General features: G+C 39.1%; 1 long non-coding RNA gene across 1 annotated transcript in view; it reads left to right on the forward strand.

Annotated features, from left to right (window-relative positions):
• Positions 1-8338: 8338 nt before the first annotated feature.
• Gm28590 (predicted gene 28590) overlaps positions 8339-12989 on the forward strand; it is a 47036-nt gene continuing 42385 nt past the window's right edge. The window contains exon 1 of the long non-coding RNA NR_151524.1: positions 8339-8450. This is a non-coding gene — a long non-coding RNA (predicted gene 28590). The remainder of the gene's footprint in view (positions 8451-12989) is intronic.

Below are 12989 nucleotides of genomic sequence, written 5' to 3' on the forward strand. Positions count from 1 at the left end.
TTGTCTTAGTCACTGTTCTTTTGATATGAAAATATACAATAACCAAGGCAACACTTATACAAAAACCATTTTATTAGAGGTTTGGTACATTAGCATCATGGAGTGAAGCATGGCAGCAGGACAACAAAAATAGTACTAGAGAAGTAAGTTAGAACTACATCCTGATCAAGATGGAGAGAGAGGGGAAGAGAGACTCTGGGCTTTGAGACCTCAAGGTCCACCCCCCAGTAACTTAATTTCTCTAACAAGGGCACATCTTTTAATTCTTTTAAATAGTACCACTCTCTGGTGACTAAGACTTCAAATAGATGAACCTTGGGGCTGTTATTATTAAAATGATCCCATGTGCTATCCTTTGGTCTAACCTAAACTCCCTTTCTGGGATGAGGATGTGTGTGTGTGTGTGTGTGTGTGTGTGTGTGTGTGTGTGTGTGTGTTGTGTTAGCATATATTTTTCTCAACCCGCTTGAATAAACATTCATTGTCTGTCTAGTCCTCTACTTTCCAGAAGTAGTGGAAAAGAAAAGTTTTAGGATATGGGGGAAACAGACTAGTTTAAAAATATTTCTTTGGGGCAACTCCAATCTGTATTGTTCTTAGTCTTGTCCACTAGCAAAAATGAAATACAAATCAGCAGGTACAGATGAGTCCACTCAGAAGACACCACACATGAACCAGCAGCTGCAGTTGAGTCCACTTTGTGGATGCCACATACAAATCAACAAGGGCAGTTCAATCCAGAAGAAACCACAAGGCTCAACAACTGGCCGGAGTCTGTGGAAGCGGCAAGAAGCAGCAGGAATTTTATCAGAAGTTCTTTCTGTGTTGAGTTTCTCTCTATGAAGTCTCCACAAGCTTAGCTCAGCAATGAAATGTAAGGAGAACCAAATACATGTGCATAGTCAGCAAAGACTAGTGAAGCAGAACAAGGGAAACCAAGCTAGAGCTCCCAGTATCTGTGGTGTTATATTTATATTTCATCATGCATCCTTTCACCTGTATCTGCTTCAGGAAAACATTCCTTCACATGCCTGCTTTAGCAAAACATCATTTTACTTGTGTGCCCCAGCAAAACACCATTTGACCCAACTGACTTTCCAAAGAAATCAGAAGTTTCCCCTTCAGTGTTGTATATCCCCATGAAAAGCTTGACATAACTCACTTCCAACAGGAACATGTCAGTACCCACATTCACAATTACACTCAAAGAGAGAGTTAATTTTGTAAAATACCTCCTATATGCCTATACATACACAAGACAGATTGAAAATTATAATAACAGTTGTTAAAATAGAAAACTAAATCTTTTATAGATTAATGAATTTTGTAACTAGAAACAGCTTTGCACACTGACCTTCAGCTTCAACTGGCAGAAGAAATGCTCTATATTTGCCATAAAATTATAAGCCATGGGAGTTCTGTAAAATAAGAAAGGAGGTTGAATATTTGCTACAAAATAAAATATCACCCAGAACTTCTAATCACTAGTAGAATGAGAAATTTAGAAAAAAAATAAGATAAAGTGAACTAATACTGAAATATGTTTCTTAAAAGAGTGTTCAATGATACTACAATAGAAGAGATTAAGTCTACATAATTATCTTAAGGTAAGAAGTGAGGTAAGTTAATATCAATGAACTTTAGTATGGTGGGGCCTTATCAAAAGTGAGAGGATTAAGAACAGTGTGCAAATAGTCTTTCCTTAGTTAAAACATTTGTATCTGACAGCTGAGCTATTAAACAGCAGATTAAAAATATTAGATTAGAAAAAATGAAAGCTAGTAAAAACCATTATTAAAGCTGGTTATTCTTGTTTTAGAATGAATAATAAAAAATCTACAAGTTTTTACAACTCCAAATGCATAATATACTATATATAAACAGATATATATATATAACACACAAGACAGTTGTAACCCATGTTTACATGCAACACAGATATACACACAAAACACAGATATGTACCATACACACAGTGCATATGACATAACGCACACATATATATATACACACACGCAAGCAAATATAGTCATGAAAAGGATTTTTATGTATTGCTTTAGTAGTGTATCTCCCTTACTTCCTATCACTACAGATATTTAGATGTTAGTTTATTAAATTTTCTCTATTTCAATAAATTGTATTGACTAAAAGGACTCAAGACTGCACTGCTCTTAGAGGACGTGAATTAGAGCACTGTTCTTAAAGGACAGCAATAACTAGCAAAGGTTATATGTGTATGGAATTCTAGACAAAAAATGCCTCAGTATCCTATCTACTGCCTGCTCCTTTTCTGTGTCCACACATTCATCAATGCTATTATACTTCCTCACCAAGAATTTATCAATCAAACAAAGAAGCATGGGCTACTCCCAACAGATACTAACAAATCCATAAAATGTACATACCTGAAATTATGAGGCAGGAAGATCAAGTCCAGACCAGCCTGGGATAAATGACAAAGACTGTATCTGAAATGGCAGGGAAGTAGGGAGAGAAGTAAAGACAATCATACTGAGATCATAATGCAATATCAAATGTTTTAAATAGTTACTTATTTGTTCTTAGATGATACCTTTAAAGAGCAGTGAAATCCACTTTCTACACAACCTGAGTTCCATCTGCAAGACTCACAGAGAAGACTGAGACAAACGAGTCTTATAAAACTCCTATAAAATAAAAAAAAAATATTTCCCTAAATCTAAACCCAAATGGCAATCCTCACTAGAGTTGTTGGTCATAAGAGTTGAAGATACATCCTACTATGGCTACTGCTGTTGCTCTTGTTCGTCTTCCAGAACTTGAAGGTAATGCCCTGTTGAAGGTACTTGATTCTTTGGACACAGGACTTACAGAATTTGATCTAGAACTGACCAGGAAGGCACCTGCCAGGAAGCCTAAGACTAGGTTTTCATAGTATCAGAAAGCAGTACATAAGCCATGAAGAGGAGAAAACAACCATTCTACCTAGCTGTGAAGCCTACCAATAAAACCCATGTTATGCATGTCAAGATATCCTCCCAGGGTGTAATCATGGCACTAATATCTTGGGGATAACCAACAGATGTATAATTAGACATAAGGTTCATTGATGCAACTATCATAAAGGATAACCTAGTTCTGCTACTTTGCTAAACTAGTGTAACTTCTAAATGAATTCTAAAGAGCTACCCTTACATTCACAGATGAGTGTGGCTCCAAGCCTTCATTGAAGAAGCTTCTCTTTATAGCACATGAAGACAATCTAGCAAATTCAACAGGAGAATAAATGACCATTAGGTTCCCAGTCTCTATTGATAAATCTATAACACAACCCCTATACCTAAGGCTCAAAGAACATTTCAAGAGAGTGGCCTAAAAGATTGTATGAGTCAGAGAAACAGGATGGCTGCTCAGAGACTATGTCATATGTGTGTGTGTGTGTGTGTGTGTGTGTGTGTGTGTGTGTGTGACTAGAAAGCAGCAATCAGGAAATCTAAATGTCACTTAAACAAAAGTTGAATGACACCACCAATTGACATGTCAGCATGGGTGGGGGAAACTTAGTAAGATCCCACCCCTAGGTTATGGAGTACTTCAGCTAGGTTAATGACTACAGAGAAAGAGTTAATATTCTCCAGAGATAAACTCTTTTTAGGTTGCCTAATCTGAAGTGGTCAAACTAGCATTATGAGAATCATTAAATGAACTGGCTAAACAGTGTGTATGTGTGTGTGTGCATGAATCTGTGTGTGCATGTGCATGTGTGCACATGTATGTACCTGTGTATGTGCCCGTGAGTATATGTGCCTGTGTGTCTGTGTATGTCTCTATGTGTGATGTTGAGTGTCTATATAACTACGTGTGTCTCTGCATGTGTCTCTCTATGTGTATCTGTGTGTCTATTTGTACCTATGTCTGTGAGTGTACCTTTAAAGGAAAAGAGGCCATGGATTGTAGAGAGAATGTAAGGTTACACATAAGTTGTAAGCATGAGAGTACTCACTTGAAATTCCTAAGGAATTGTTTGTTTAAAAAAAGAAAAAGAAAAGAAAATGGAAAGGGAAATGAAATAAGTTTTTAAAAAGTTTGCAGTGAATTTCATAAATCCATTGTTTTTAATAGCTGACTAGTACTCCATTGTGTAAATGTATCACATTTTCTGTATCCATTCCTCTGTTGAGAGACATCTGGGTTCTTTCCAGCTTCTGACTATTATAAATAAGGCTGTTATGAACATAGTGGAGCATGTGTCCTTCTTACCAGTTGGAACATCTTCTGGATATATGCCCAGGAGAGGTATTGCAGGATCCTCTGGTAGTACTATGTCCAATTTTCTGAGGAACCGCCAGACTGATTTCCAGAGTGGTTGTACAAGCTTGCAATCCCACCAACAATGGAGGAGTGTTCCTCTTTCTCCACATCTTTGCCAGCATCTGCTGTCACATGAATTTTTGATCTTAGCCATTCTGACTGGTGTGAGATGGAAACTCAGGATTGTTTTGATTTGCATTTCCCTGATGATTAAGGATGCTGAACATTTTTTCAGGTGCTTCTCAGCCATTTGGTATTCCTCAGGTGAGAATTCTTTGTTTAACTCTGAGCCCCATTTTTTAATGGGGTTATTTGATTTTCTGGAGTCCACCTTCTTGATATATATATATATATATATATATATATATGTGTGTGTGTGTGTGTGTGTGTATACTTATATAATACACACACACACACACACACACACACACACACACACACATATATATTGGATTTGGAGGGTATCATCCTGAGTGAGGTAACCCAATAACATAAGAACTCACGTGATATGTACTCACTGATAAGTGGATATTAGCCCAGAAACTTAGACTACCCAAGATACAAGATACAATTTGCAAAACACATGAAACTCAAGAAGAACGAAGACCAAAATGTGGACACTTTGCCCCTTCTTAGAATTGGGAACAAAACACCCATGGAAGGGGTTACAGAGACAAAGTTTGGAACTGAGACGAAAGGTTGGACCATCTAGAGACTGTCACACTGGAGGATCCATCCCATAATCAGCCTCCAAACACTGACACCATTGCATATGCCAGCAAGATTTTGCTGAAAAGACCCTGATATAGCTGTCTCTTGTGAGGCTATGCCGGGGCCTAGCAAATACAGAAGTGGATGCTCTCAGTCAGCTATTGGATGGAACACAGGGCCCCAAATGGAGGAGCTAGAGAAAGTACCCAAGGAGCTAAAGGGGTCTACAACCCTATAGGTGGAACAACAATATGAACTAACAAGTACCCCTGGAGCTCATGTCTCTAGTTGCATACGTAGCAGAAGATGGCCTAGTTGGCCATCATTGGAAAGAGAGGCCCCTTGGTCTTGCAAACTTAATATGCCTCAGTACAGGGAAATGCCAGGGCCAAGAAGTGGGAGTGGGTGGGTAGGGGAGTGTGTGGGGAGGTATGGGGGACTTTTGGGATAGCATTTGAAATGTAAATGAAGAATATACCTAATAATAAAAAGTTTGCAGTGGGTTTTCCAGCCTGGAGCCTGCTCAGTTTAGTGAATAGAGTGCTTGCGGGTAAGTATGTATGAATCCAGGGTTTTCAGTACCAGCATGGAATAAACTGGTGAAGGTACACAGTAGTCCCAGTGCTTGGAGCTCATGATATGAGAACCAAGTCTCAAGGTCTTCCTCAGCTACAAGGAGAACTTGCAGCTAGAAGGACCTTTGTGGATCTTGTCTCACAACAAGCCAATGAAAAATGATGATTGTTAGAACATCTACCTTCATGCCCGAACTTATTTACCTTGGGCTTCTAACATATAATAGAGTTTTTCAGTCACCCTTGGCTACTGAACTCTTTCTTATCAGACTTTTTGTATCCTGTCTTTTTGTGCTTTAGCACCTGGAGCCTATAGTTTGTGCTAGAATAGCATCAAGTGTAAAGGAAGTTTCCCACACCAGCTATGCCTAAAAATAACCACCATTGGTTACTATGGCTTTCTCTTTGCCCTTTCGCATGTGATCATATTGTAAAGTCCATCAAATGAAAGTAACCAAATACTGGGGCTCTGGAGACAACTCAGTAAAGCATTCCCCTGATAGTTCAAGGTCCTAAGTGTGATCTCTAGAAATGGTATATGTTGTGATGCATGCTCCCAGAACAGAGAAGGTGAAGAAACGCAAGTCCTGGGTACTCACTGGCCAGTCAGCCTATCCTAATTAGTCAGCTCCAGCCCAGTGAGAGATCCTGTCTCAAATGATATGGATGCTGTTCCTAAAGATGACATTCAAGGTTGGTTTATTGTCTACATATTCACACAAATAGACACACACATCGACACACACACAAATGTACATGCATGCATGCGTAGGTACACATGCATAGAAGATAGGGAAAAATGAAAATTATTGAAAGTCATTTTGTGTTACTAAAGTGCCTTTAGACCCATTCCTCTAATCATTTTCTCTTTCTTTCCCTGATATGTGCATGTTCTCCACCAAGTTGTCTCTAACTCTCTGGGCTATATCTCTGCTATCAGTAATATCTATTTGGTCATTACAGTGTTACCCATGATACATGCAAACATGTCCCCTTGAAGATTTGTGATCATCTCATAAGAATGATAAGTGCTATGGAATATGCCCTCCTTCCACTATCAAGCTAACCTACTGGCATACAAATATTTGAAATCTAAATTGAATATCTGGGTGCAGAGATTCTGAGAAGATCAATATTAAGAGATCAAAATATTCTCTCCCAGATATAAAAAATTAATAAAAAGAAATAGACTGCCATTTGGGGACTGTGATGGTGGAAAATATTGTTCTCAGAACCCCCACTAGGAACTTGTTGAGAATGAAGAAATTTCCAGAAACCTGCACCCTTTTACCTGAGCTTATCCTCATCCACCTTGTTCAGAAACAGTTTTCTTCTAAAAACTAGAATTACAGGGGACTTCGGGGGGGGGGGTGAACTCAGTTTGGCTCAAAGGCCCAGTACCTTGTTCCCACTGGGAAGGAACATGGCCATTTCAGGGAAGGGTACAGAGAAAAGCCTCTGTGGTTTGGTGAACAGATGGATAGAAGGTATCCATTTTTATTTTCTGTTTGTATGTGGGCATTTTTTCCTATTGGGAGTTGGTTCTAATGCTTTGTCTTAACTTGGCTACAAAAAAGCTGTGCTTCCAGATGCTGAGAGTCCCTGACCCAAGCTGGCTTCGATTGGCAGTAAGTACTGCCATGCAGCCAATGGCTGGGCCACTTCCATGATTCAGTCTGATGTAACAGAGATGAAAGAAAGATTTTAAAAGATGTTAACTCAGGAAACCCAGAGGGAAGTGTTTGCTAGGCCTGGGGAGGTTTACAAGTGCCCAGCCATTGAGCTAGTCAAGGCATATCAAAATTAGTTTGCTAGTGTGTGTCTTTCATTCGTGAATCCAGAGCTCCTGGGTGGGGTCAGTGTGCACTTGACCTGTGAGTAACCAAAGCTGATTAACCAGTTAACCGCTACGTGTTTCATGCGGTTTTGTCATTCACAGACAGCATTGTTCTTTGTCTCTGTCCATCCTCCTTTTCCCATATTACTGGTCTCCTTTCTCCCAAATACAGCCCTTTCTCTGCTTCTCTGATACATATACCCCATGTCCTCTCCTGTCCCCCTCTTTTTAGACTGCTTCCTCTCCTCTCATATTCCCATTCTATTTTCACATCACACATAGATAAATAAATAAAATATATATGGATTTATGACTAAATATTTAATTCTCTCTATGAAATTACATGTATATATCACTACGTTTTTATATACAGACACATATAGAAACATATATTATACTCAGTTCTGTGTATTTAGTTTTTAGTATGTATAAATATACATATTGATACAACTTTAACTCTAGATATTTTATTCTCTTTCTATGTAACTGTGTATGTTTAACTATATGTATATATATATATATATATATATTTATACTTGCAAAATATATTCTTCTTAGTTTAAATCAGTAAATATATATGCATATATTTAAATAAACACATGAATATATTTATGCTAATAAATACATACTTTTAAATATTGTATGACTATATCTGCTGTAAATAAATATATAAATCTATAAAATATATACATGTAGGTAAATATATTATGTTTATTTTTTATATACTTAACTCTCTTTGCTGGATAGTTTCACAATAATTTGACAAACAAGCTAGACTTATCCTGGGGGGGGGTCAGTTGATAAAATGTCTCCATGAGATGGGGCTGTATGCAAACCTGTAGGAAATTTTCTTAATTAGTCCTTTGTGGGTGGTGTCATTTCTGGGTTGGTGGTCCTGAATTATAATTTAAAAAGCAGGCTGAGCAAGCCATGGAAAGCAAACCAGTAAGCAGCACCCCTCTATGGCCTCTGCATCAGCTCCTGCCTCCAGATTCCTGCTTTGATTGAGTCTCCCTCCTCACTGCTTTTAATGAACTGTGAGTTAAAAAATCCTATCCTCCCTAAATTGCTTTTGTTTATGGTGTTTTATCACAGCAATAGTAACTCTAACTATGACAGGATCATTAGGCATTACTATGACAGATCTGGCTTTGTTTTGGGGAAGATTGCAGAAGGACTTTGTAACTTTGAAATAGAAAAACCATTGAGTATTAAAAGTTTTTCTGTGGGAGCTTGGAAGATGAAAATATAGTGATGCAGACAATCAAGACCTGGCTTGTCCTGAACCAGAGGGAAGTCTGGGAGCCACATAAATTTTCTATAGGGGCCATTTGCTAATTTTAGTTGAGAATGTGGTTCTGGCTAGCTGGAACTTACAAGAAATGAGAAGTACTTAATTAAAACCTTCACTTTAGTGGGACAACTGGTGCTGCTCAGCTGGAGCCGAACTCCGAAGGAAGACCAACATATATGTACCCTTGGGATTCTCAGAGACTGAGTCACCAGCCATAGAGCATACATAGGATGGACCTAGCAGATGTGCAGCATGGTCTTAATGTGAGTCCTGGACAACTGGAGCCAGACCTATCCCAAAAGGTGTTGTCTGTTTATGGGATATGTTCTTCTCACTGTCTGGCCTCAGTATGGGAAGAAGCACCTAGCCTTGACAAAACTTGAGGTTCCATGGTTGGGGGATATCCAGGGGAACCCCCATCTCCTCAGAGGAGAATGGGAGAGGGGGTGGGGTAAGGATTGTGAGAGGGAATGACTGGGAGGGGCCAGTGAGGAGGATGTATAGTGAAGAGGAATAAATAAATAGACAGACCAGCATCTTTTAGGTAAAATTTTCTGAGAGGTGTTCCCTTAGAGTCAGTGCACAGAAACTGTGTTGCAGAGACAGCCAAGGTTTTGCCTCCTGGTGGCATCTGAACTTGGTAATATTTAAGAGTCACCCAGGTCGTACTAGTTTGAAGACATGACAGGATCAGGAAAAGCAGCTGAGGTTTTGCACTGTGAGAGACAACGTTAGACCATTGGAGAAGGTACAGCCTCAGCTGCAGTTAAACACCAGTACTGAAGGTCTCATGGAGAGAAGCTGAGGCTTGATACCACAAAGAGCATCCAGGAGAGGCTACTTGTGAAAGTGCTGTCCATTTTCTGCAGAAACTTGAGCACTTTGAAATGCCAGTACCATGGTATGACCACTCAAACAGCAGAAGCAGTGGAGTAGAGGTTGCCAGCACCTGAGAGACAAGCTGTGTGTGCTATAGAGGGTGGAGCAGAGAAGCATCGCAAGCCTTTTGGAGGAGTCCAGAGATCATGAGTTAATCCCAGATATTGGACATTAAGTTATTTTCACTGTTGAGTTTCAGGTTTGCTTTGTTCAGATTGGAACAGGGCTCTGGTTCTTCCCTCTTGAAGTAACAAAATACATAATTTTAATTTTTTACAGGAGCCTACAGTTGAGAAGCTGAACATTAAAAAGAGATCTCGAATATTTAAAGAGACTGGATATTTTTATTTATTTGTCTTTGATTGTTTTTTGTTTGGTTGGTTTTTATTGGTTATTTTATTTACTTATATGTCAAATGTTATCCTCCTTCCCAGTTTCACCTCCACAAACTTCTTATCCCTTTACCTCTCCCCTGCTTCTATGAAGGGTCTTTCCTAACCACCTACCCACTCCAGCCTAACTGCCCTAGCATTCCCCAACATTAGGGCATCGAGTCTCCAAAGGACCAAGGGCCACTCCTCCAGTTAGTTCATGCCAGATAAGGCCATTTTTTGCTACATAAGCAGTTTAAGCCAAGTGTACTCTTTGGTTTGTTGTTTAGTCCCTGGGAATTCTGGGGGTTCTGATTGGTTGATATTGTTTTTATTCTTATTGGGTTACAAACCTCTTCAGCTTCTTTAGTCCTTCCCCTAACTCCTCATTGGGATCCCCATGCTCAGCCTGATGGTTGGCATCTGTATTGGTCAGGCTCTGGAAGAGTCTGTAGAGGACAGCCATATCAGGGTCCTGTCAGCAAGCACTTCTTGGCATCAACAATAATGTCTGGGTTTGGTGTCTGCAGATGGGATGGATCCCTAGGTGGGGCAGTCTCTGGATGATCTTTCTTTCAGTCTCTGATCCACTCTTTTTCCCTGTATTTCTTTTAGACGGGAATTCTGTGTTAATATTTTTGAGACGGGTAGATGGCCCCATCCTTCAACCTGGGGGCCATATCTAACCTCTGGATATGATCCCTACAGGTTCTTTCCCCCCTTTTGGGGGTATTTCATCTAATGTCACCTCCTTTGGGACCTGGGAGCCTCTTGATTTCCTGGTATCTGGAACTTTCTGTTGACTACCTCCAGTTCCCCATACCCTATAGTTATACACCTCTGTTTAATATTCTGACCCTCTGTACATCTCCCCTGTTTCCCCCAACACCTGATCCTGCCCCCCTTTTCCTCCTCCTCTCTCTCCCTTACAGATGCCTTACACCCTCTTCCTCCTATGATTATTTTGTTTCCCTTGTATGTAGGACTGAAACATCCCTTCTTTGGTCTTCTTTCTTCTTGAGCTTCATATGTTTTGTGAGTTGTAGCCTGGCGAATATCCACTTATTAGTAAGTATATACTATATTTGGTCTTTTGTGACTGGCTTACCTCACTCAGGATGATATTTTCTAGTTCCATCCATTTGCCTGTGAATTTCATGAGGTCATTTTCTTTAATAGCTGAATAGTAATCCATTGTGTAAATGTATCACATGTTATATATCCATTCCTTTGTTGAGGAACATTTGGGTTGTTTCCAGCTCCTTGTTATTAAAAATAAGGCTGCTATGAACATAGTGAAGCATGTGTCCTTGTTATATGTTGGAGCATCTTTTGGGTATATGTCCAGGAGTGGTATAGTTGTGTTCTCAGATAGAACTATGTTCAATTTTCTTTAGAACCACCAGACTGTCTTCCAGAGTGGTTGTACCAGCTTGCCATCCTATCAGCAATGGAGGAGTATTCCTCTTTCTACACGTTCTCTCCAGCATCTGCCTTCACCTGAGCTTTTGAACTTATCTATTCTGACTGGCAAGAGATGGAATCTCAGGGTCATTTTGATTTGCATTTCCCTGATAACTAAAGATGTTGAACATTTCTTTAGATGCCTCACAGCCATTTGGGATTCCCCAGTTGAGAATCTTTCTTTAGCTCTGTACTCCATTTTAACAAGGTAGTTTGGTTCTCTGGACTCTAACTTCTTGAGTTCTTTGTATATATCGGATATTAGCTCTCTTATCAGATATAGGGTTGGTAAAGATCTTTTCCCATTATGTAGGTTGCTTTTTTGTCCTGTTGACAGTGTCCCTTTCCTTGCAGAAGCTTTTCAGTTTTATGAGAACCCATTTGTCTATTCTTGATCTTAGAGCCTGGGCCATTAGTGTTCTGTTCAGGAAATTTCTCGCTGTGCTGATATGTACGAGGCTTTTTCTCACTTTCTCTTCTATTAGATTCAGTGTATCTGGTTTTATGTGGAGGTCCTTGATCCACTTGGACTTGACCTTTGTACTAGGAGATAAGAATGGATCAATTTGCACTCTTCTACATGCCAACCACCAATTGAGCCAGCACCATTTGTTTAATATGCTGCCTTTTTTCCACTGGATGGTTTTGAAATTTTTGTCAAAGATCAAATGACCATAGGTCTGTGGGTTTAATTCTGGGTTTTCAATTCTATTCCACTGATCTACCTGCCTGTCTCTGTACTACTACCATTTAGTTTGTTCTCACTATTGCTCTGTAGTATATTGAGTTCAGAGATGGTGATTAACCCAGAAGTTCTCTTATTGTTGAGAATAGTTTCCATTATCCAGGGTTTTTTTTTTTTTTTACTGCAGATGAATTTGAGAATTGTTCTTTATACCTCGGTGAAGAAATGAGTTGGAATTGTGATGGGGATTGCATTGAATTTGTAGAATGTTTTTGGTAAGATGGCTATTTTTCTTTTTTCTTTTTCTTTTGCTATGTTAATCCTGTCAATCCATGAGCATAGGAAATCTTTTCATCTTCTGAGATCTTCAATTTCTTTCTTCAGAATTTGAAATTTTAGTCATAAAGATCTTTCACTTGTTTGTTTAGACTAACACCAAGACATTTTATATTACTTGTGACTATTGTCAAGAGGGTATAGTTTTCCTAATTTTTTTCTCAGCCAGTTTATCCTTTGGATATAGCAAAGCTACTGATTTTTTTTTTGAGTTAATTTTATATCCAACTACTTTGCTGAAGTTGTTTATCAGCTGTAGGAGTTCTCTGGTGGAAATGTGGGGGTCACTTATGTATACTATCATATCATCTGAAATAGTGATATCTTGACTTCATTCTTTCCAATTTTTACCCCTTTGACCTCAATTTTTGTCTTATTACTCTGGCTAGAACTTCAAGTACTATATTGATTAGATAGGGAGAGAGTGGGCAGCCTTGTCTGGTCCCTGATTTTAGTGTGATTGCTTCAAATTTCTCCCCATTTAGTTTGATGTTGCCTACTGGTTTGCTGTTTATTATTTTTATTATGTTTAGGCACGGGCCTTGAA

This window comes from Mus musculus, chromosome 1 (genome assembly GCF_000001635.26).
Source record: "Mus musculus strain C57BL/6J chromosome 1, GRCm38.p6 C57BL/6J".
Taxonomy (NCBI): domain Eukaryota; kingdom Metazoa; phylum Chordata; class Mammalia; order Rodentia; family Muridae; genus Mus; species Mus musculus.